The sequence below is a fragment of the Diadema antillarum genome, unplaced genomic scaffold, assembly GCF_040938485.1.
Source record: "Diadema antillarum isolate AM-2024a unplaced genomic scaffold, OU_Dant_1.0 scf00000073, whole genome shotgun sequence".
In the NCBI taxonomy this organism is placed as follows: domain Eukaryota; kingdom Metazoa; phylum Echinodermata; class Echinoidea; order Diadematoida; family Diadematidae; genus Diadema; species Diadema antillarum.
This window is the reverse complement of record NW_027270962.1, coordinates 1,922,714-1,949,321: the sequence shown is the minus strand read 5'-3', so window position 1 is coordinate 1,949,321 and position 26,608 is coordinate 1,922,714.

Genomic DNA, 26,608 nt, shown 5'->3' with positions numbered 1-26,608 from the left:
AATCCAACCTCCAGCCTCCGACAAAAAAAAGGGGGAACTTGAGTGACTGTGTGTCGTGGGGTAATGACATCGGAATGAAGCTGAACTGCCAAAAGAAAAACAAAGAAAGAGAGAGAAAAAAAATAATAGCGTCCTGCGGGTCTCAAACATCTCGTCCTAAGGTGGTGTGTAATGACCATGCAGCGCGCCAAGTGACTATAAAGCCACACGGCTGTCCCGAAGATTGGATGTGAAATTTATATCTTTATACCATATACAACATGAAAAAGTTCATTAATACCACTAAACAGTGATGCCTTCCACTCATGTGGCACAAGACACCTCTATAGTAACATAAAACCTGTCTACAACTCCGTTATTAGGTCAAACAATAACAATCTGGAATTTCAAAGAGATGAGCGAGACGCCATACACCTGGACTAGAGTTAATCAATTCAGCTCCCATTCCTGCAAGTTATTTAAACGTACATGTTCCTACCTATCCTGTTACAGTATAACAATAACCAATGAAGAGAAAAGGAAAGAGCAAACGAAAGGTGGCAAGCGGGACACTGTAACAAGGGGCAATTTACAACATTAAGTGTGACAAAATTAATGAAGCAAACCCAATCTCCAAACTCCAATACAAAACAAGGGAAATAGAGCAGCCGTGTTCACGGGTTACGTACACTTGATAAAATAATATGATAAATGACATCGGAGTAAAGCTGAACTGCCGAAAAAAAAAGAAAAAGAAAGAACGGGAAAAGTCCTGCGGGAGTCGAACTTCTCTCCTTCCGGTATGGCGTTATGAACACCCAGCGCGCTAAGCGATTACGCCATACGGCTGTCCTGAAGATCGAATGAGAAACTTAAGTGTATAATAACACTGTCGTTATAGCGTTGACTTGTGATGGCGCTATTCAACTTCCCACAAGTGGCCGCGTGGATTCGACCAATATCCAGTTGCAAAGAACAATCGGGAATTGTTCCGTACAGATTGCATTCTCATTTTCAGTTTTTAGCTACAAAATTGTCGACCTAATGAGGAGATTTGAAAATATAAAATACATGATGACTGCAGCTTATTGTCTGAGCTACAACATACTTAAGTTTCAGAGGAAATGGAGCAAAATCTGCTGAGATAAAGGTGCTTAAACGTTGTCAAGTCAATGCATGGTTTTAAAAAAAATCACCTCCCATAGACATAACACGTAAACTTGTCCGATTTTGTGTCTTTACTTTTAATCACAATTTAAAATATGATGACGTCATCAAATTTTAAAACCATGACATGGACTTGAAAGGTAAATGTTCAAAGTAAAACATATCTGAATTTGGGGTAATATTAAGCTTAAACAATAGAGATACGAGTAAATGAATGTCAGAAACAGTACCTCAAAAAAATTAATTCCACTTTTTTGATTTCAGATGATGATATGATGACGTCATGAGTTTTCCTGGCAATATTGGTACTTGAAACGTTATTTCCAATTCATGTGCTTTTGTAATATGCAATAGAAATATAGGGTCAATGGACGATTTAAAGAGCTATGGCGACATTAACAAAAACATGTTTTTTCACTATATTTGCAGAAAGACGCGCGCGCGGAATTTCAACTTTGACGCCAGTGCATTTCTTTGTTATAGGTCAACATCGATCGGAAATCAATGGATATTGTTACTCAAAGTATCAGGAATCCAAATCAGTCAAAAAAAATGCATTTTCATGTTGCTTACGCCCTCTGCGCGCGAAATTGCGCGGACGGACGCGCACGCGAGAAAATGTTTGAAACGCTTAAAATTGTCTGAAACTTCGAGATTTCCCATTGGGAAGTCGTTTTGAGCCTTTTAAAATTTTGACGCGCGCAAACGCGTGCGTAATGAAGACCTGGGTAACTAGCGTTAAAAAGTAAGATAGAGCGTGACCTGAACTTTATGTCCACCGAAAATGATACAGAAATGATATCTAGTTATGAAGTTATGATCGATCATGTGACAAGGTCCGAAAATCACAAAATGGCGCCTAGATGACGTCATAGATATGTTACTGTCATGAAAACCTTATTGTGGCTAGATTTTGTTATGAGACATGTTGACTGAAAATGTCATGTTATTCCGTAATGTCATTGTTGAGATATTGACGACACAAAATGTGGCAGAAAGAAAGAAGAATAAAAAAACGAGACATGAAAACTCGTCACATTGAGGACGAGTTAGGTGATACGCTTGTGGTCATCAGATGACAGTCATCTGTGATCGACAAAGAAAAGAATGTGATATAGGCACCTTGAAGTTATATTGAGCGTGCATGCGAAACCGTTTCTGTAACCACTCGGCCACGGGTCATCCACGGAAATGGTAAGACAGAAAAACAACAACAATGTATAGATATAACGGGGGGAAAGTCAATGCCCACTCAACTAACGCGGCCGTGTGAACATCTATTGCATTGCTAGACGGAAAAGCGGCCTTGTAACGACTGAGGTCGCTATACCATTTCTGGCAACTTGGGAAAAATACGTCCCGCAGACATAAAACCTATAATCGGCTGGTTTTGATACCTTGCCTTTAATCACAATTTTCAGTGTAATGACGTCATCAAATTACAAAACAATGACATGGTCTTGAAAGAAAATTGTTCAAAGTACAACACCTCAGTCGTCGTCATTACATACTATGATCGGTTTGACAAAGTCAACCTGCAAAATTTTGCTGCAGTCGAAGCAATGTGGTCTCCAACACACAAAAAAGAGGGATATGGCGTGTGTGTGTGTCTGTGTGTGTGTATAGGTGCGTTTATATACGAACGTGATTTCTACATGGACGAATATGTAATACAAAATTGAAGAAAAAAAAACAGTAAAGTAGCTAAGTATTTTGTTTCGTGATCTTGTGAGGTTCGAACCCGCAACCTCACGTCTCTGAGACGTCGCCTTTAACCACTCGGCGACACGTCTCGACGGGAAAATATGGGGAACGTTATGGACTTGAAAGACAGTTGTTCAATATATAACACATTCATCATACGTTGTCAGTTTGCTATTGACATGACGATCTATCACATGAATATGAGGGAGGCATTAGTACCTGTATGAAATTATCATAGGCATGGTTATCAAATTGCCCTAAAATATCCTTATAATTGCCTTATTTTTACACACAGTTACGCTATCCCTTTAAACTCGTCACAGTTTAATTAGAATCATTAACATCATACATTAGTACCATATTCAGTTCCATAGCTGATCACGTTTGCTAATCAATTAAGAGTAATTGTCTAGAATGTGTCATATGGCCAACCTGTATACACACGTATATACACACACACAATGCTAAATGTATGTATCAAACATCTGTAACACAGCTTTGAACTAACTATAGGAATTATCGCTGCACTTATCATCCATACTTTTTATCACTATCTGAAACTCCACAAAAACCACTAATTGACAAATAATCATCAATACAGAAGACTGAATACCTTTTTTACAATGTATAGCTTGTTACATGTATAAATCAGCACAAAGTAACCACGACTACATTGTGTTACTGAATTGATATGAACAAATTTCATTTTGTTACAGTATACTGTATCAGTTTGAAAAGCCCAACCTGCAAAACTATAATTTTGCAGCAGACGAAGTAATGCAGTCTCCAACGCAAAACAAAGGTATACTGTGTGAGTGTGTGCGTATAGGTGTGTTTACATGCAAACGTGATTTCTACATGGACGAAGGTGTAGTACTCCATTGAAGAAAAAAAGTTAAAAAAAAAATTATTATTTTCTTTCGTGCTCTTGTGAGGATCGAACCCGTACGTGTGCAACCTCACGTTTCTAAGACGACGCCTCTAACCACTCGGCCATACGTCTCGACGAGAAAATTAGAGGAACGTAAGCTTATGTACGTGAAAGATGAATCACGAATCGTTTGGTCCGCATTCCATTCTCATTTTCAGTTTTAAATTGCAAAATTGTCAACCTCATGAGGAGATTTCAAAGAATAAAATGCATGATTACTGCAGCTTACACTGCAAAAAATGCGGTGTTAAAAGTGTAACACCAACCGGGTGTCAAACTGTGGGTGTTAAATTTGGTGTTAAATTGACACAATTTGACACCCTTCGGTGTTAATTTAACACCAACATTCTCTCATTCATTGGGTGTTAGATTCTCGGTGTTAAAATGACACCCAAGTGGTGTTATAGTTTTGTCATGAAAAGGGGGTTTTCACTAATAACACCGTATCGGTGTTAGTTGTCCACCAGAGAAAGTCACGTGTTCGCAGTCCGATGATCTCATTGGTTACACATGCCAATGCCTGAAATTTGTTGCTGTGGCGCGGAGTCGTCAACGTCTGTCATCGCGATAGTCAGGTTTTCGATGTCGCCTGGGGCTAAAAATGACATTAAATCTATGATGGTGACTTTGCTAAGTCTGTCAACGGGGATAAGTATCTTTTAAGGTAATCATTTCCTGTACCAGTTATTTTCTATCATAAACGATGTGCATGATTTTCACGGATTTCATCGCATATTATAGACAACTTTGTCTTTGCACGCACGTAATACTATAGTATACTATGTAGCGCAGCATACTAAGTACATGTAGCCTATAGTGTTTGCCATACATAATAGGCCATAACACCAACGCGCTGTGCACAGCGGTGCATTGAGTCCGAATTTCGCTGAGGGTTCCTTTGTCCAATAATTGCATTTTAAAAACATCATCAAATTTTAAATATAAAAGGTTCCGTGCGCATTTTGTATTGTTATTGATGTAGTTTTCTTACCTCTGAGGCTCTGGTGCGGATCTTTGTTAGCGCGCAAATCATTACCCGCTACTGACGTGCACGAAGACGAAGTTCGAACAATGTTTGTGTGTACATGTTCGTAGGTATACTGGTAGGCTGGTAGGCCCCTAGGCCTACTATATTTTTTGTAGGGCCTACTGTAACTGTTCTAGGTCCAAACTGTTAGGTACTAGTAGCAAATGTCGCTCTAAAAAGAGCGTAAATACCCGATTAAAGGGGCTGGGTGGGGGAATTCTCCCGACCCGATTTTTGTTTATCACAACAGGTTACGTGATGTTTTCAGTAGCTACAGTGTACACGTAGGAACGTAGGGGCCTATATAGGATGCTAGTGTTTGCGCGTGGATCTTACGTTAGAATCTACTAACTAGTTTCTAATATGAGTACTACTATTTATGACTAATATGAGTTTGCTAACCGCTTACAAATTTACATTATATAAGAATATGCTCTTATAAAGTTGATGACGTCACATGCATGTAAAACCGGTATTTCCACCGAGTCCATGTTAAGACTCTAGACTCTAGATCTAATTGTAAGGTGCGAGTTCAAGGGTAGCGAGAAACAGAATCACAGCCCATCTCTGGCAGTTGTTCTCTGTCTGAGAACTGATCCTAAATTTCACAAATGAGTCAAAATGGAATACATGTATCATCGCTTTTTTCATGATTCAGGTGAGGGAATATACGTCTACTTTGATGGTAGTATTTGTTGAAATAATCTCTTGAAAAAAAAAATCCCTTCTGGAATATGCCTCTTCCCCATACTTATGTTATTGCCACACTTAATGATATTGGCAATAGTGCACTTGAGAATCTTGCAAATGACAGAATTGCAAAAAGACCTTTTATTATCTATCTAAAAAACCTTGAAAATGAGAGTAGATCAATTGCAAAATGGCATTTGATTTTTCCATTTCTCCTCAAATAATATTTGCATAAATGTACACTGCATAAAGATGATGAATACCTGGAAGCAGGATATTATTGCCCCCCCCCCCCCCCCTGGTGGCTAATTAAAACGAACTTGAAATTATGAGCATATCTCAAGTAGGTATGTATAATAGAATCACCGACTGAATTAATCTGAAGTCACCTGAACAAAACCCTTTGTTTTCTGCAGTTCTGATCAAATCTTTCATACACACAAGATAAATCTGTTTCATGCACTTGTATACAGTAAATACACTAGTGCAGTTATGTGGATGTTCAGTACTTTGAATCCTAAGCCAGTGCATCACACCTTGCGCACCAGTTTGACAGTTTGTGGACTTGTAGCCTCTTGATAATTATGTATGTTCATGGTCCTTACACTTGCAGGTTGAACAGTACTTCTCACTCCTTCTCCCAGGCAACGATGCCAAGCTTTTTTGAGCAGTGACCAGTTTTTGGTGGAAGGTCTTGTCAAGCTAGCAAGAAGAAAGCCTTCAGAAACCACAGTCAAGCTGTTGAGATTGCTGGGAGAACACATGCGGAAAACTGATGTGGATTCATGAGACTTGGAGCAATCATCAAATAGTGTACCACCAGACCTGGTAGCAGTCAGGGTATGCACAATACTATAGGTTTTGAAAGCCCCTTTTTTATGTTCTAGATGTCTATCCATCCAATATCGTTTCTTGTGTATCATGCCGCAAGTTGAAAACAATCATCTGTGAATGAAACTTGGTAAGGCTATGTAAATCCAGGGGGCGTTCCACAAAACTTGTCATTGGTGACAACTATTATAAGTAGCTGAAATCTTTGCATCTGACAATACATTTTATCAAACGTTTCCCTGGAGTCGATAAGGGTCATGAGGTCAATAATCAAGGGTCAGGAGCCCTTCATTATGAAAAAAAATGCAGGAAATATCTTGTGACTTTGATTTTTCAAAGGCAGATGAATGGATTTCACCAAACTCAATTGTAATATAAAAGTTCACAGTCACAAATCAATATGTAATGTAATTTTGTTATTTTGGAGATGCTGATGAAATAAAGAAGAGTTTTTTTTTCTTGTTTTTTTTTAAGAAGTCACACAACAACCCATGGGTTCATCCTACATGAAGGATCATATGTTTTACTTAATGCTCCCTGATTATGCAGTGCAATTCACTGATAATTTCTGTTGATACATGTACCTGGATACTTTGTTAATGAGTCGTAGAATATATTGTATATAACATGCATTTCTTACAAAACAGCATAGAATGTAAGTAACCTGCAAATCCTTCTTGTACTCTATCTGCTTCCACCTGTGAACCAGGGCGCAAGGATTGTGCAAGATTGCTGTGGCTTTGGCTATAGACTACCTTATCCGATTTCAAAAGGTAAGTCTACATGACTATAAGGTTTGTTCAAATATGATGCGACAAACCCCCTGACATTTTTAGTGTTCAGATATGGTGCGCCGAACCACGCCACTTTCATTATGTTTATGAATGCACATGACTCAAAAAAAAAATAAGATAAAGATAAACTCATGACATTGTATCTTCACTTACTTTTGAGCTTGATTGCACCATAACTTCTTGCCACTGTGTGGCAAAATATATTCCTCTTGCCTCAGTGTTTTTGTTTTGTTTTGTTGCATTTTGATCTGTTTATTTGTTTTTTACCATCTCATATCGCATTGATTTGTGCACTAAAATGTTGCCGGAGTTTGACTCATCATATCTGAACAAGCCTTTATGAGTCATTTTGGACAGGCAATTAGAACTCACAGTACTTTGGTATTCTGAAAATGAAATTGATTTTTACGAGTTGAATTGATTTTGCATTTTCTACTTTCTATGATCTGTTTTTGTATTAGAAAAGAAATTAGAGGTCAAGGGAAATTTTCTGGGTTTTTTTTTTTGTGTTGTTGGACTATGTAATTTATTAAGATCACTTGCTTTTCCATGTTTCACAGGTTAACTTTTTTTTTTTTGGATGTTGTGAATATTTTTGCGCACTTGCCTTTGTCAGGGTTATGTCCTGATGTCAACGAGAACTTTACTCATGAATGCTTCAAAGTCGATCCTTGAACTTTAAAGATTGTCTTCCCCATATGTAGGCTGAAATTTTGAAGTTGCTTTTTGGTCAGTCACGAATAAGAGAAAAGTGATAAATTTCAAAGCTTCTTTAAGAAAAAATAGGTATAAGTGAGTTTTAATTGTGAAATTATAGTGATCTTTAAGTAAAATGGAATAAGATCCATTTATTATCCTCTGCCAAGAAGTGGTGCCTGAATTGTTATGGTTTTGAGTAGTCCATCCCTCCGTGTGTGTGATAGCTTGAAATCTGTTAAAATAATCATAAATGTGAATAAAATGTGTTAAGCCTATGTATGACTGAGTCTATCAAATTGCATTATGGAATCGAAATAAAGGTCACAGTCAAATTTGTCTAGTTTTTATTTGTAATAGATTCATACAATGTCTGTTTGTTTTTCATTGTTTCCTTACATTTTCAGCCTGATGCTAGTTTTGATCACCACTTGAAGAGGGAAAGCAGAAGAAGATGCAGCTCTTGATGCAGCTTGCTTGCTTGAAGATCAGAAGATGCAGCTTGCTTGACAGAGGACGTCAGAAGGATAACATACATGTGTACCAATATTACTTCATTGTTGACCACTTGGTACTACCCTGCCCTGGTGATATCATTCAGAGTGCCTTCGACACATTGTTCAAAGCACATTAAATATGTGTTTTGTCTACGGTATGCAAAACCTCTCATCAACCTTTGGACATTTGGAATTACCCCGAGTTCGTGAACCGAGATCTAAACTTTCAAATAGATAATGAAGTGATGCATTCTTTAGGAGTTCCCACTGAAACTGCTTTTTTTCACTGTTTGCCATACGAACATGGACTGAGTGATGGACAAACAATAAATTTCGCCCAGGGGGCGTGTGTACGGACATAATTTGATTCGTTCAATGGTTTTAGAAGATACTTGAAGAATCATCATTGTGACAATGAAACTGTGAAGATACTCCAAGTCCAGTTCTATGGAGGAACCGAGATAGAGACTGATGATACAAGTTGTATACAGTTGATGAAGCAGTACTCTCCATTAGTCGATGACAGTTTTTGATGAGGAGGTGATTACCTTTAGTCCAGAGGACATTGAACAACGACCTTGTAATTTTTACATGTCCTAGTTTACATGTGTCAGTATGGAGTAATGCATTACCATGGTAACATCAAATTTTCATAAAGATTACAAATACAGAATGTGGATCAAGCTACTCAATTTTAAATCAATTCTGTTGAAATTCGATTGTCCAGAAATCTGTTGCCATGGCAATTGCAGTTTTTAAACAAATCATACAAAATTGTGTGGATCACGCTGCTCTCTTAGTTTCTTTTTTTTTAGCATTTAAATTTGAATTTGATACATATGGTCACTATGATAATATGTTATCGTGCAAGACACTTTTTGTGGGGGTCATAAATCCGTTTCCATGGCAACAGCATCTTCATACAAATCATCCACAAGTACGATGTGGATTCAGCTAACTTCCTCAGATTTTGAGCATTTGACTTTAAATTTGGCACATGTGACCACTGTATTATGTACCTGTGCAAATTTTATTTTTCGTCATTGTCAAATAGTATGTTGTCAAGTTAATGGTATTTTGTAATGAGAATCGTATAAACTACAAGTGGATTGGGCTTACTCTCTCAATTTTTAGCAATAACCTTGAGATATGACACCTATATATTGTGACAAGATAAATTCTAGGGCCCTGTTGCATAAAACCCTTACCACTGGACTTACCGCTCCTTTCTAGCGGTAAGTCTTCAAATTAGCGGTAAATTTTAGAATCCCTGATGCTGATTGGCTGTGATGCCTAATTTTGACGGTAGTTACCATTGAAATTCAATGGTAAGTTTTATGCAACGGGCCCATGATGTGCAAAACACTTTTCTCGTCAATGTTAAACAATGCGTTGCCATGCTAACTTTTTTTTTTAATACAAAGCAATCGAAGACATTGTGATTGACTCATAACTCCCTCATGTTTTAGGCATTCGACTTGAAATTTGGCACATGACCACTGTAGTGCGCTAATGTGCAAATGTCATCTTTTGTATCGGTCAAAGAAAGTGTTATCATGGCAGTGACATTTTCAAATTAAAAACTTACACAACAGTTGATTATGCAATCTCCCTCAGTTTCTGAGCATCTGGCCTGAAATATTGAACAGAGTGCTAATGTAATGGCAACCATCTTTTAAAATGAAAATCAAAAAATACTGTGAATTGGGTGAGCTCCCTCAGTTTTCTAGCATTTGACTTGAGGTTTCGCTCATGTAACCAGTGTAATCTTAAAATGAGTCGCACACTGATCTCACTGTTGAGTAATCTTGCTTTGGTAACAACTTTTGTTACATTGTACTTTTTTTTTCAACAAAAGGCATACAAGAATATCATGAATTGAGCTAACTCTCTAAGTTTTAGGTGGGGGTATCAATTACATCCAGTTCGAGTTCAAGATATTGGCCCAAGAAGGTCTTATGTGTGTCATTTGAATATTCAAATGATCCGAATTTCACATGCTTGTATCATCACTTGCAATAGCATTGATCAAAAGAAAGAGTATAATCTTTTTTTTTTTATGTTAACATTTTACAACCAGACTGGATGATCTATGTTGAATATTTGAATTACACAGCTGAGTAGGCAATTCAATTTGAACATTTGAATGATAGAGCCAAGAAGATATAATACTAGTATTAATTTCATTTGAAAATTCAACTTGATAGTGCCAAGAAGGCCAAAGGTATTCAGAGTGAGTATTTAAATTTGATATTTTAGCCTACAATAGCCATCATGTATCTCATTTGCATAGATAATCAAAGAACCAACTGACAGGGTCAAAGGTATTCCATTTTGATACTTATATTGTAGAGATGAGGCTTTCATTACATGTAATAGAATTATTGTGTTTTGTTGGGACAGACAGAATTTATTAAATATTTTGATCGACCTAGTAGCACGTGACTGTCTTTCACCTACTTACATTACTGTGTTATTTTGTGCGATTGAATGTGGAGAGTGTGAAATGATGTCGAGGTATCGACACTTCAAATTGTTAATAAGTTGGCATCACTTGGAATTTATTTCTCACCCTGAAGCGTTGAATCAACACTTCTGTGGTGTCAAATAAACACCAAATAATGCAAACTTGTAACACTTTGAAGTGTTAGAATAACACCATGACAGGTGTTGGGGTATAGATTCTAACAACAAATAGTGTTGAAGTTACACCGTCATTGGTGTTAAAGGGTGTCAAAAGAACACCGAAGTGGTGTCAACTTATCAATAATCTAAGTAACACCAAAGCTGGTGTTGGTATATTTTAACACCACGGGTGTTGAACTTACACCATTACTGGTGTTGGGATGTCAAATGAACACCATTATGGTGTCAACTTCTTAACACTCTCTTAAGTGTTGAAAAAACACCGAGGCTGGTGTTGGTATATTTTTACACCCTTTAACACCCATGGGTGTTGGATATTTTAACACCAGAGACGGTGTTACTTCAACACCAGATGGTGTGGTCCTTTATTGAAGTTCGGCCGGTGTTAGATTCAACACCAGTGGTGTTAAATCTAACACCACTGTTTTTGCAGTGTATTGTCACATCTACAACATAAATAAGTTTCAGAGGAAATGAAGCAAAATCAGCTGAGATAAAGGTGCTTAAACGTTGTCAAGTCAATGCATGGTTTCTAAAAAAATCACCTCCCATAGACAATACACGTAAACTTGTCCGATTTTGCGTCTTTACCTTTAAACACAATTTAAAGCATGATGACGTCATCAAATTTCAAAACCATGACATGGACTTGAAAGGCAAATGTTCAAAGTACAACATATCTGAATTTGGGATAATATTGAGCTTAAACAACAGAGATACGAGCAAATGAATGTCAGAAACAGTACCTCAAAAAAATTAATTCCACTTTTTTGATTTCAGATGACGATATGATGACGTCATAATGTAATTATGGAAATAATGATACTTGAAACGTCAAGTCCAATTTATATGCTTTTGTAATATGCAATAAAAACATAGGGTCACCTGACGTTTTAAAGAGCTATGGCGAAATAAACAAAGACATGTTTTTTCACTATATTTGCACATAGACGCGCAGGCGAAATTTGAACTTTGACGCAAGTGCATTGCTTTGTTATTTGTAGGAATCGATTAGAAATCAATGGATATTGTTGCTCAAAGTATCAGGAATCCAAATCTGTCAAAAAAAGTGTATTTTCATGTTGCTGACGCGCTGTGCGCGCGAAAATGCGCGGACGGACGCGCACGCGCAAAATTGTTTGAAACGCATAAAATTGTCTGAAACTTCGAGATTTCCCATTGGAAAGTTGTTTTGAGCCTTTTAAAATTTTGACGCGCGCTTACGCGCACTTAATGATGTCCTAGGTAATTAGCATCAAAAGAAGTAAGATAGAACGTGACCTGAACTTTATGTCCACAAAAAATGATACAGAAATGACCTTTAGTTATGAAGTTATGATCGATCATGTAACATGGTCCAAAAATCACAAAATGGCGCCTAGACGACGTCATAGATATGTTACTGTCATGAAAACCTTATTGTGGCTAGATATTGTCATGAGACATGTTCCCTGAAAATGTCATGTTATTCCGTAATGTCATTCTTGAGATATTGATGACACAAAATTGTCCAGAAAGAAAGAAGAACGAGACATGAAAACTCGTCACATTGAGGACGAGTTAGGTGATACGCTTGTGGTCATGAGATGACAGTCATCTGTGATCGACAAAGAAAAGAATGTGATATAGGCACCTTGAAGTTATATTGAGCGTGCATGCGAAACCGTATCTGTAACCACTCGACCACGGGTCATCCACGGAAATGGTAAGACAAAAAAACAACAACAATGTATAGATATAACGGGGGGAAAGTCAATGCCCACTCAACTAACGTGGCCGTGTGAACATCTATTGCATTGCTAGACGGAAAAGCGGCCTTGTAACGACTGAGGTCGCTATGCCATTTCTGGCAACTTGGGAAAAATACGTCCCGCAGACATAAAACCTATAATCGGCTGGTTTTGATACCTTGCCTTTAATCACAATTTTCAGTGTAATGACGTCATCAAATTACAAAACAATGACATGGTCTTGAAAGAAAATTGTTCAAAGTACAACACCTCAGTCGTCGTCATTACATACTATGATCGGTTTGACAAAGTCAACCTGCAAAATGTTGCTGCAGTCGAAGCAATGTGGTCTCCAACACACAAAAAAGAGGGATATGGCGTGTGTGTGTGTCTGTGTGTGTGTATAGGTGCGTTTATATACGAACGTGATTTCTACATGGACGAATATGTAATACAAAATTGAAGAAAAAAAAACCAGTAAAGTAGCTAATTATTTTGTTTCGTGATCTTGTGGGGTTCGAACCCGCAACCTCACGTCTCTGAGACGTCGCCTTTAACCACTCGGCGACACGTCTCGACGGGAAAATATGGGGAACGTTATGGACTTGAAAGACAGTTGTTCAATATATAACACATTCATCGTACGTTGTCAGTTTGCTATTGACATGACGATCTATCATTTGAATATGAGGCAGGCATTAGTACCTGTATGAAATTATTATAGGCATGGTTATCAAATTGCCCTAAAATATCCTTATAATTGCCTTATTTTTACACACAGTTACGCTATCCCTTTAAACTCGTCACAGTTTAATCAGAATCATTAACATCATACATTAGTACCATATTCAGTTCCATAGCTGATCACGTTTGCTAATCAATTAAGAGTAATTGTCTAGCATGTGTCATATGGCCAACCTGTATACACACGTATATACACACACACAATGCTAAATGTATGTATCAAACATCTGTAACACAGCTTTGAACTAACTATAGGAATTATCGCTGCACTTATCATCCATACTTTTTATCACTATCTGAAACTCCACAAAAACCACTAATTGACAAATAATCATCAATACAGAAGACTGAATACCTTTTTTACAATGTATAGCTTGTTACATGTATAAATCAGCACAAAGTAACCACGACTACATTGTGTTACTGAATTAATATGAACAAATTTCATGTTGTGACAGTATACTATATCAGTTTGAAAAGCCCAACCTGCAAAACTATAATTTTGCAGCAGTCGAAGTAATGCAGTCTCCAACGCAAAACAAAGGTATACTGTGTGAGTGTGTGCGTATAGGTGTGTTTACATGCAAACGTGATTTCTACATGGACGAAGGTGTAGTACTCTATTGAAGAAAAAAAGTAAAAAAAATATATTATTTTCTTTCGTGCTCTTGTGAGGATCGAACCCGTACGTGTGCAACCTCACGTTTCTAAGACGACGCCTCTAACCACTCGACCATACGTCTCGACGAGAAAATTAGAGGAACGTAAGCTTATGTACGTGAAAGATGAATCAGGAATCGTTTGGTCCGCATTCCATTCTCATTTTCAGTTTTAAATTGCAAAATTGTCAACCTCATGAGGAGATTTCAAAGAATAAAATGCATGATTACTGCAGCTTATTGTCACATCTACAACATAAATAAGTTTCAGAGGAAATGAAGCAAAATCAGCTGAGATAAAGGTGCTTAAACGTTGTCAAGTCAATGCATGGTTTCTAAAAAAATCACCTCCCATAGACATAACACGTAAACTTGTCCGATTTTGCGTCTTTACCTTTAAACACAATTTAAAGCATGATGACGTCATCAAATTTCAAAACCATGACATGGACTTGAAAGGCAAATGTTCAAAGTACAACATATCTGAATTTGGGATAATATTGAGCTTAAACAACAGAGATACGAGCAAATGAATGTCAGAAACAGTACCTCAAAAAAATTAATTCCACTTTTTTGATTTCAGATGACGATATGATGACGTCATAATGTAATTATGGAAATAATGATACTTGAAACGTCATGTCCAATTTATATGCTTTTGTAATATGCAATAAAAACATAGGGTCACCTGACGTTTTAAAGAGCTATGGCGAAATAAACAAAGACATGTTTTTTCACTATATTTGCACATAGACGCGCAGGCGAAATTTGAACTTTGACGCAAGTGCATTGCTTTGTTATTTGTAGGAATCGATTAAAAATCAATGGATATTGTTGCTCAAAGTATCAGGAATCCAAATCTGTCAAAAAAAGTGTATTTTCATGTTGCTGACGCGCTGTGCGCGCGAAAATGCGCGGACGGACGCGCACGCGCAAAATTGTTTGAAACGCATAAAATTGTCTGAAACTTCGAGATTTCCCATTGGAAAGTTGTTTTGAGCCTTTTAAAATTTTGACGCGCGCTTACGCGCACTTAATGATGTCCTAGGTAATTAGCATCAAAAGAAGTAAGATAGAACGTGACCTGAACTTTATGTCCACAAAAAATGATACAGAAATGACCTTTAGTTATGAAGTTATGATCGATCATGTAACATGGTCCAAAAATCACAAAATGGCGCCTAGACGACGTCATAGATATGTTACTGTCATGAAAACCTTATTGTGGCTAGATATTGTCATGAGACATGTTCCCTGAAAATGTCATGTTATTCCGTAATGTCATTCTTGAGATATTGATGACACAAAATTGTCCAGAAAGAAAGAAGAATAAAAAGAAACGAGACATGAAAACTCGTCACATTGAGGACGAGTTAGGTGATACGCTTGTGGTCATCAGATGACGGTCATCTGTGATCGACAAAGAAAAGAATGTGATATAGGCACCTTGAAGTTATATTGAGCGTACATGCGAAACCGTTTCTGTAACCACTCGGCCACGGGTCATCCACGGAAATGGTAAGACAAAAAAAAAAACAATGTATAGATATAACAGGGGGAAAGTCAATGCCCACTCAACCAACGTGGCCGTGTGAACATCTATTGCATTGCTAGACGGAAAAGCGGCCTTGTAACGACTGAGGTCGCTATGCCATTTCTGGCAACTTGGGAAAAATACGTCCCGCAGACATAAAACCTATAATCGGCTGGTTTTGATACCTTGCCTTTAATCACAATTTTCAGTGTAATGACGTCATCAAATTACAAAACAATGACATCGTCTTGAAAGACAATTGTTCAAAGTACAACACCTCAGTCGTCGTCATTACATACTATGATCGGTTTGACAAAGTCAACCTGCAAAATTGTGCTGCAGTCGAAGCAATGTGGTCTCCAACACACAAAAAAGAGGGATATGGCGAGTGTGTGTGTGTCTGTGTGTGTGTATAGGTGCGTTTATATACGTACGTGATTTCTACATGGACGAATATGTAATACAAAATTGAAGAAAAAAAAGTAAAATAGCTAAGTATTTTGTTTCGTGATCTTGTGGGGTTCCAACCCGCAACCTTACGTCTCTGAGACGTCGCCTTTAGCCACTCGGCCATACGTCTCGACGAGAAAATATGGGGAACGTAAACTTATGTATGTGAAAGATACATGAGGAATCGTTTTGTCCACATTCCATTTTCATTTTCAGTTTTAAACTGCAAAATTGTCAATCTGATGAGGATATTTCAAAGAATAAAATGCATGATTACTGCAGCTTATTGTCTCAGCTACAACATACTAAAGTTTCAGAGGAAATGAAGCAAAATCAGCTGAGATAGAGGTGCTTAAACGTTGTCAAGTCAATGCATGGTTTTAAAAAAAATCACCTCCCATAGACATAACACGTAAACTTGTCCGATTTTGTGTCTTTACTTTTATCACAATTTAAAGTATGATGACGTCATCAAACTAGAAAACATCGATATGGATTTGAAAGACAGTTGTTAAATGTATAATATAGTAATCGTACGTTGTCAGTTTGCTATTGACATGACGATCAATCCCACGAATGTGAGGCAGCTGTTAGTACCTGTATGAAATTATTATAGGCATGGTTATCAAATTCCCTTAAAATTTCCTTATTATTGCTTTATTTTTACACACAGTTAAGCTATCTCTTTAAACTCGTCACAGTTTAATGAGAATCATGAACATCATACATTAGTACCATATTCAGTTCCATAGCTGATCGCGTTTGCTAATTAATTAAGATTTATTGTCTAGAATGTGCCATATGGCCAACCTGTATACACACGTGGACACACAAACACAATGCTAAATGTATGTATCAAACCTCTGTAACACAACTTTGAACTAACTGTAAAAAGTATCGCTGCACTTATCATACATACTTTTTATCATTATCTGAAACTCCACAAAAACAACTAATTGACAAATAATCATCAATACAGAAGACTGACTTAAAGGAACAATTCAAATACCTTTTTTTACAATGTATAGCTTCTTACATGTATAAAATCAGCACAAAGTAACCACGACTACATTGTGTTACTGAATTGATATGAACAAATTTCATTTTGTTACAATATACCATGATCAGCTTGAAAAGCCCAGCCTGCAATATTTTGCAGCAGTCGAAGCAATGCAGTCTCCAACGATAAACAAAGGGATACTGTGTGAGTGTGTGCGTATAGGTGTGTTTACATGCGAACGTGACTTCTACATGGACGAAGGTGTAGTACTCCATTGAAGAAAAAAAGTAAAAAAAAAAAATATTATTTTCTTTCGTGCTCTTGTGAGGTTCGAACCCGTACGTGTGCAACCTCACGTTTCTGTGACGACACCTCTAACCACTCGGCCATACGTCTCGACGAGAAAATTAGAGGAACGTAAACTTATGTACGTGAAAGATGAATCAGGAATCGTTTCGTCCGCATTCCATTCTCATTTTCAGTTTTAAATTGCAAAATTGTCAACCTGATGAGGAGATTTCAAAGAATAAAATGCATGATTACTGCAGCTTATTGTCACAGCTACAACATACTTAATTTTCAGAGGAAATGAAGCAAAATCATCTGAGATAAAGGTGCTTAAACGTTGTCAAGTCAATGTATGGTTTTTAAAAAAAATCACCTCCCATAGACATAACACGTAAACTTGTCCGATTTTGCGTCTTTACCTTTAATCACAATTTAAAGTATGATGACGTCATCAAATTTCAAAACCATGACATGGACTTGAAAGGCAAATGTTCAAAGTAAAACATATCTGAATTTGGGGTGATATTAAGCTTAAACAATAGAGATACGAGTAAATGAATGTCAGAAAGAGTACCTCAAAAAAATTAATTCCACTTTTTTGATTTCAGATGATGATATGATGACGTCATGAGTTTTCCTGGCAATATTGGTACTTGAAACGTTATTTCCAATTCATATGCTTTTGTAATATGCAATAGAAATATAGGGTCAATGGACGATTTAAAGAGCTATGGCGACATAAACAAAAACATGTTTTTTCACTATATTTGCAGAAAGACGCGCGCGCGGAATTTCAACTTTGACGCCAGTGCATTCCTTTGTTATAGGTCAAAATCGATCGGAAATCAATGGATATTGTTACTCAAAGTATCAGAAATCCAAATCAGTCAAAAAAATTGCATTTTCATGTTGGTTACGCCCTCTGCGCGCGAAATTGCGCGGACGGACGCGCACGCGAGAAAATGTTTGAAACGCTTAGAATTGTCTGAAACTTCGAGATTTCCCATTGGGAAGTCGTTTTGAGCCTTTTAAAATTTTGACGCGCGCAAACGCGCGCGTAATGATGACCTTGGTAACTAGCGTTAAAACGTAAGATAGAGCCTGACCTGAACTTTATGTCCACCGAAAATGATACAGAAATGATATCTAGTTATGAAGTTATGATCGATCATGTGACAAGGTCCGAAAATCACAAAATGGCGCCTAGATGACGTCATAGATATGTTACTGTCATGAAAACCTTATTGTGGCTAGATATTGTTATGAGACATGTTGACTGAAAATGTTATGTTATTCCGTAATGTCATTGTTGAGATATTGACGACACAAAATGTGGCAGAAAGAAAGAAGAATAAAAAACGAGATATGAAACTCGTCACGCTGACGAGTTAGGTGATACGCTTGGGGTCATCAGGTGTCGGTCATCTGTGATCGACAAAGAAAAGAATGTGATATAGGCACCTTGAAGTTATATTTAGCGTGCATGCAAAACCGTTTCTCTAACCACTCGGCCACGGGACATCCCCGGAAATGGTAAGGCAAAAAAGAAATGTATAGATATTACAGGGGGGAAAAGTCAATGCCCACTCAACAATCGTGGCCGTGTGAACATGTATTGCATTGCTAGACGGAAATGCGGCCTTGTAACGACTGATGTCGCTATGCCATTTCTGGCAACTTGGGAAAAATACGCGCCGTAGACATAAAGCCTATAATCGGCTGGTTTTGATACCTTGCCTTTAATCACAATTTTCAGTGTGATGACGTCATCAAAGTACAAAACAATGACATGGTCTTGAAAGACAATTGTTCAAAGTACAACACTTCCGTCGTCGTCATTACATACTATGATCGGTTTGACAAAGTCAGCCTGCAAAATTTTGCAGCAGTCGAAGCAATGTGGTCTCCAACACAAAAAAAGAGGGATATGGTGTGCGTCTGTGTGTCTGTGTGTGTGTATAGGTGCGTTTATATACGAACGTGATTTCTTCATGGACGAATATGTAATACAAAATTGAAGAAAAAAAGTAAAATAGCTAAGTATTTTGTTTCGTGATCTTGTGGGGTTCGAACCCGCAACCTCACGTCTCTGAGACGTCGCCTTTAACCACTCGGCCATACGTCTCGGCGAGAAAATATGAGGAACGTAAACTTATGTATGTGAAAGCTGAATCGGGAATCGTTTTGTCCACATTCCATTCTCATTTTCAGTTTTAAACTGCAAAATTGTCAACCTGATGATGAGATTTCAAAAAATAAAATGCATGATTACTGAAGCTTATTGTCTCAGCTACAACATACTTAAGTTTCAGAGGAAATGAAGCAAAATCAGCTGAGATAAAGGTGCTTAAACGTTGTCAAGTCAATGCATGGTTTTAAAAGAAATCACCTCCCATAGACATAACACGTAAACTTGTCCGATTTTGCATCTTTACCTTTAATCACAATTTAAGGAATGATGACATCATCAAATTTCAAAACCATGATATGGACCTGAAAGGCAAATGTTCAAAGTACAACATATCTGAATTTGGGATAATATCGAGCTTAAACAACAGAGATACGAGCAAATGAATGTCAGAAACAGTACCTCAAAAAAAATAATTCCACTTTTTTGATTTCAGATGATGATATGATGACGTCATAATGTATTTAGGGAAATATTGATACTTGAAACGTTATTTTCAATTCATATGCTTTTGTAATATGCAATAAAAACATAGGGTCACCTGACGTTTTAAAGAGCTATGGCGAAATAAACAAAGACATGTTTTTCGCTATATTTCCACATAGACGCGAACACGAAATTTCAACTTTGACGCCTGCGCATTCCTTTGTTATAGGTCGAAATTGATCGGAAATCAATGGATATTGTTACTTAATGTATCAGGAATCCAAATCTGTCAAAAAATGTGCATTTTCATGTTGCTTACGCGCACTGCGCGCGGAAATGCGCGGACGGACGCGAACGCGCGGAACGCTTAAAATTGTCTGAAACTTCGAGATTTCCCATTGGGAAGTCGTTTTAAGCATTTAAAAACTTTGACGCGCGCTAATGCGCGCGTAATGATGTCCTAGGTAATTAGCATTAAAAAGTAAGATAGAGCGTGACCTGAACTTTATGTCCAACGAAAATGATACAGAAATGACCTTTAGTTATGAAGTTATTATCGATCATGTAACATGGTCCGAAAATCACAAAATGGCGCCTAGATGACGTCATAGATATGTTACTGTCATGAAAACCTTATTGTGGCTAGATATTGTCATGAGACATGTTGACTGAAAATGTCATGTTATTCCGTCATGTCAATGTTGAGATATTCACGACACAAAATGTGCCAGAAAGAAAGAAGAATAAAAAGAAAGAAAGGAAGATTTTGACAAACACAATAGGTGATACGCTAAAAGCGTATCACCTAATAAAGAGAGATTTTGACAATCACAATAGGTGATACGCTGATAGCGTATCACCTAATAAAAAGAAATAAAGAGAGATTTTGACAATCACAATAGGTGATACGCTGATAGCGTATCACCTAACGAGACATGAAAACTCGTCACATTGAGGACGAGTTAGGTGATACGCTTACAAGTGGTCATCAGATGACAGTCATCTGTGATCGACAAAGAAAAGAATGTGATATAGGCACCTTGAAGTTATATTGAGCGTGCATGCGAAACCGTTTCTGTAACCACTCGGCCACGGGTCATCCAAGGAAATGGTAAGACAAAAAAAAAAACAATGTATAGATATAACAGGGGGAAAGTCAATGCCCACTCAACTAACGTGGCCGTGTGAACATCTATTGCATTGCTAGACGGAAAAGCGGCCTTGTAACGACTGAGGTCGCTATGCCATTTCTGGCAACTTGGGAAAAATACGTCCCGCAGACATAAAGCCTATAATCGGCTGGTTTTGATACCTTGCCTTTAATCACAATTTTCAGTGTAATGACGTCATCAAATTACAAAACAATGACATCGTCTTGAAAGACAATTGTTCAAAGTACAACACCTCAGCCGTCGTCATTACATACTATGATCGGTTTGACAAAGTCAACCTGCAAAATTGTGCTGCAGTCGAAGCAATGTGGTCTCCAACACACAAAAAAGAGGGATATGGCGTGTGTGTGTGTGTCTGTGTGTATGTATAGGTGCGTTTATATACGTACGTGATTTCTACATGGACGAATATGTAATACAAAATTGAAGAAAAAAAAGTAAAATAGCTAAGTATTTTCTTTCGTGATCTTGTGGGGTTCCAACCCGCAACCTTACGTCTCTGAGACGTCGCCTTTAGCCACTCGGCCATACGTCTCGACGAGAAAATATGGGGAACGTAAACTTATGTATGTGAAAGATACATGAGGAATCGTTTTGTCCACATTCCATTTTCATTTTCAGTTTTAAACTGCAAAATTGTCAATCTGATGAGGAGATTTCAAAGAATAAAATGCATGATTACTGCAGCTTATTGTCTCAGCTACAACATACTAAAGTTTCAGAGGAAATGAAGCAAAATCAGCTGAGATAGAGGTGCTTAAACGTTGTCAAGTCAATGCATGGTTTTTAAAAAAATCACCTCCCATAGACATAACACGTAAACTTGTCCGATTTTGTGTCTTTACTTTTATCACAATTTAAAGTATGATGACGTCATCAAACTAGAAAACATCGATATGGATTTGAAAGACAGTTGCTTAATGTATAATATATTAATCGTACGTTGTCAGTTTGCTATTGACATGACGATCAATCACATGAATATGAGGCAGCTATTAGTACCTGTATGAAATTATTATAGGCATGGTTATCAAATTCCCTTAAAATTTCCTTATTATTGCTTTATTTTTACACGCAGTTAAGCTATCTCTTTAAACTCGTCACAGTTTAATGAGAATCATGAACATCATACATTAGTACCATATTCAGTTCCATAGCTGATCGCGTTTGCTAATTAATTAAGATTTATTGTCTAGAATGTGCCATATGGCCAACCTGTATACACACGTGGACACACAAACACAATGCTAAATGTATGTATCAAACCTCTGTAACACAACTTTGAACTAACTGTAGAAAGTATCGCTGCACTTATCATACATACTTTTTATCATTATCTGAAACTCCACAAAAACCACTAATTGACAAATAATCATCAATACAGAAGACTGACTTAAAGGAACAATTCAAATACCTTTTTTTACAATGTATAGCTTCTTACATGTATAAAATCAGCACAAAATAACCACGACTACATTGTGTTACTGAATTGATATGAACAAATTTCATTTTGTTACAATATACCATGATCAGCTTGAAAAGCCCAGCCTGCAATATTTTGCAGCAGTCGAAGCAATGCAGTCTCCAACGATAAACAAAGGGATACTGTGTGAGTGTGTGCGTATAGGTGTGTTTACATGCGAACGTGACTTCTACATGGACGAAGGTGTAGTACTCCATTGAAGAAAAAAAGTTTAAAAAAAATTATTATTTTCTTTCGTGCTCTTGTGAGGTTCGAACCCGTACGTGTGCAACCTCACGTTTCTGTGACGACACCTCTAACCACTCGGCCATACGTCTCGACGAGAAAATTAGAGGAACGTAAACTTATGTACGTGAAAGATGAATCAGGAATCGTTTCGTCCGCATTCCATTCTCATTTTCAGTTTTAAATTGCAAAATTGTCAACCTGATGAGGAGATTTCAAAGAATAAAATGCATGATTACTGCAGCTTATTGTCACAGCTACAACATACTTAATTTTCAGAGGAAATGAAGCAAAATCATCTGAGATAAAGGTGCTTAAACGTTGTCAAGTCAATGTATGGTTTTTAAAAAAATCACCTCCCATAGACATAACACGTAAACTTGTCCGATTTTGCGTCTTTACCTTTAATCACAATTTAAAGTATGATGACGTCATCAAATTTCAAAACCATGACATGGACTTGAAAGGCAAATGTTCAAAGTAAAACATATCTGAATTTGGGGTGATATTAAGCTTAAACAATAGAGATACGAGTAAATGAATGTCAGAAAGAGTACCTCAAAAAAATTAATTCCACTTTTTTGATTTCAGATGATGATATGATGACGTCATGAGTTTTCCTGGCAATATTGGTACTTGAAACGTTATTTCCAATTCATATGCTTTTGTAATATGCAATAGAAATATAGGGTCAATGGACGATTTAAAGAGCTATGGCGACATAAACAAAAACATGTTTTTTCACTATATTTGCAGAAAGACGCGCGCGCGGAATTTCAACTTTGACGCCAGTGCATTCCTTTGTTATAGGTCAAAATCGATCGGAAATCAATGGATATTGTTACTCAAAGTATCAGAAATCCAAATCAGTCAAAAAAATTGCATTTTCATGTTGGTTACGCCCTCTGCGCGCGAAATTGCGCGGACGGACGCGCACGCGAGAAAATGTTTGAAACGCTTAGAATTGTCTGAAACTTCGAGATTTCCCATTGGGAAGTCGTTTTGAGCCTTTTAAAATTTTGACGCGCGCAAACGCGCGCGTAATGATGACCTTGGTAACTAGCGTTAAAACGTAAGATAGAGCCTGACCTGAACTTTATGTCCACCGAAAATGATACAGAAATGATATCTAGTTATGAAGTTATGATCGATCATGTGACAAGGTCCGAAAATCACAAAATGGCGCCTAGATGACGTCATAGATATGTTACTGTCATGAAAACCTTATTGTGGCTAGATATTGTTATGAGACATGTTGACTGAAAATGTTATGTTATTCCGTAATGTCATTGTTGAGATATTGACGACACAAAATGTGGCAGAAAGAAAGAAGAATAAAAAAAAAGAGAAATTTTGACAATCACAATAGGTGATACGCTGATAGCGTATCACCTAAAAAGAGAAATTTTGACAATCACAATAGGTGATACGCTGATAGCGTATCACCTAAAAAGAGAAATTTTGACAATCACAATAGGTGATACGCTGATAGCGTATCACCTAAAAAGAGAAATTTTGACAATCACAATAGGTGATACGCTGATAGCGTATCACCTAAAAACTAACTGGAAGAAAGTTACTGAAATCAGCATATAAATTCCACTTACAGTTATTTCTGCCCTGCACCCGCGGAGAGTTGCTGTCTGCCCTCGGAGTTGTCGTCCAGTACCCCGTCTGCCAATTCCGCTCAGCAGCAGGAATACTTTAGCCTCGGAGTATCACAGGTTCAATTTCTCTCTCGCTTTCTCCCTCACAGCCTTTTAGCTCGGATCTCAGCGGAGTCTTATCCTGGATTCCCTCCTATTTCGACGAGCCTGGACCCTTCCCAATGGGCACAAACGGTCTTTCCACTCTCGCGTCGGATTAGCTTCTCCTCTCTTATTCCTCCTTCACAGCTATTTATCTTCTCTCACGCTCCCTCTCTCGCTCTTAACCTTGCATACATTATCACTCGCCAATCAGTGCGATTCCCTTAATTCTAACCTTTCACTCCCATACCAATACAATAATAATTAACCTGTAATTTGACTACTCACTGTCACTTACATTCTCTTTATTCAAATACCGGGGTGCGGCCTTTATTGATAACCAAATGAATCCTAACAAAATTCGCGGGAAACCCAGCCAAGCATTTCTTACCGCGCTGCGAGAAGGGTGCAGCTTGCAACCTCGATCTCGCCAGCTGTTGGCCTAAAAATTCTTTCTACCTAGACAGTAGCCCACCGTAAACACGAGGGTAGGAGAAAAGAAAAGAAAAAAACCCTTCCGTGCCGTTTACCTCTGACAGTCATGCGTTGTCGTTAGTGATAGAAGGCCCGTTTTTATTTCGTAGTGTGTCTCAGTAGTACTCCTGTATTTATTTTTAAGGATGTGCCTCTCTTTATGATTGCGATTAATGTTCAACTATTTCTTTCCCGCAAGCTTGAAAAGGAAGAAGCTAAAAATCAGGCAAGGAGACGAGTTTTCTTCCATGAGATACAATCATTAAGACATACATTGTTTTATTCCCGAAAGTTGTGTGATTGCTTATGCGCTAAAGAATTGTGTCCATTACATGTATCAGACACTATACAAAACGGTTGAAATCTGCTGAAAGTCGAACTTCGTTTTTTTTTTTTCATTTCCATTTCAAGCGGGGATAGACTAGAAATTAGTTTGTCTATACTGGCAGGAGACATTAGTTTTCCAGTACATACTCCGCAGACACTAGTCGCCATATTTTCGTGGTCAGAATCAGATAATGGACACGTGATATATTATAAAAATGAAAATACAAAACAACGAGCATGCCATTATGTACAAACATTATGAACTTCAATTAATTATACTTACCTGTAATATTCTGCATAAATAAAATTTAATAGAATTAATAGAACACACAGCGATATCATGCATGGCAGATCAAATCAAGTTCAATTGGTGAGAAAGCAAAATGAAGTTGCAATGTTGACTTCTTTACTTTTCTCTTTCAATTTATGAAAACAGAATATCTATTGAAGCGGATTGTCTCTGTTGCGAACGATCGCCATAATACAATATAGCATTGTTAGTCTTCTGAGCTAATCCGAATCCCTAAATACATAAATTTTTGCTTGATAATGTAATAACCCTTATAACTTTTAAAGGACTCGCAAATTCAAAGTTTCAAACCGCTATGCTAAAATATTACATTGTACACGGTGTATTTCAAAAAAAAAAAAACATTTTGAATGCGTTGTGTGTTAGCATGTTAATAGCATCAATCTGCCTTTTATTTTCCGTACGTAAAGCGCACAGAAACGTAACCAAACGTTACCAATACAGTGGAATGCATTGTACGGCGTGGTATTGTCATTAGAAGTATAATTATCCCATTCCTTTTTACTTTTATTTGCTTGAAGCATATAGTAGTCAAACCATGTGTCATTTGCGTAGCGACATCATTTAGGAATTAGAATGCATGAAGATAATCGTTACTCATTTATTTCGCGCTATTATTATAGCATTTACATTTTCCAACTGTTATTGAGAGTATTATATGTTACTGTATGGTTACGATTACGAATGTTGGTTATGAATTCAAAAGACTGGTTCATTAATCGAACTATAAAGGTAATAGCTGTTTTGAAAGTTGTTCGGTACAAGTTCAAAACGCAATCGAAATCATCGTCATAGGGGGAACTGATAGCTCTAGAAAACTTATTTAGGCCAGTAAAGATTGCCGTGTGCAATCTTTGTAGAAAGTTTTGACTTAGGCCATCTTTTGAG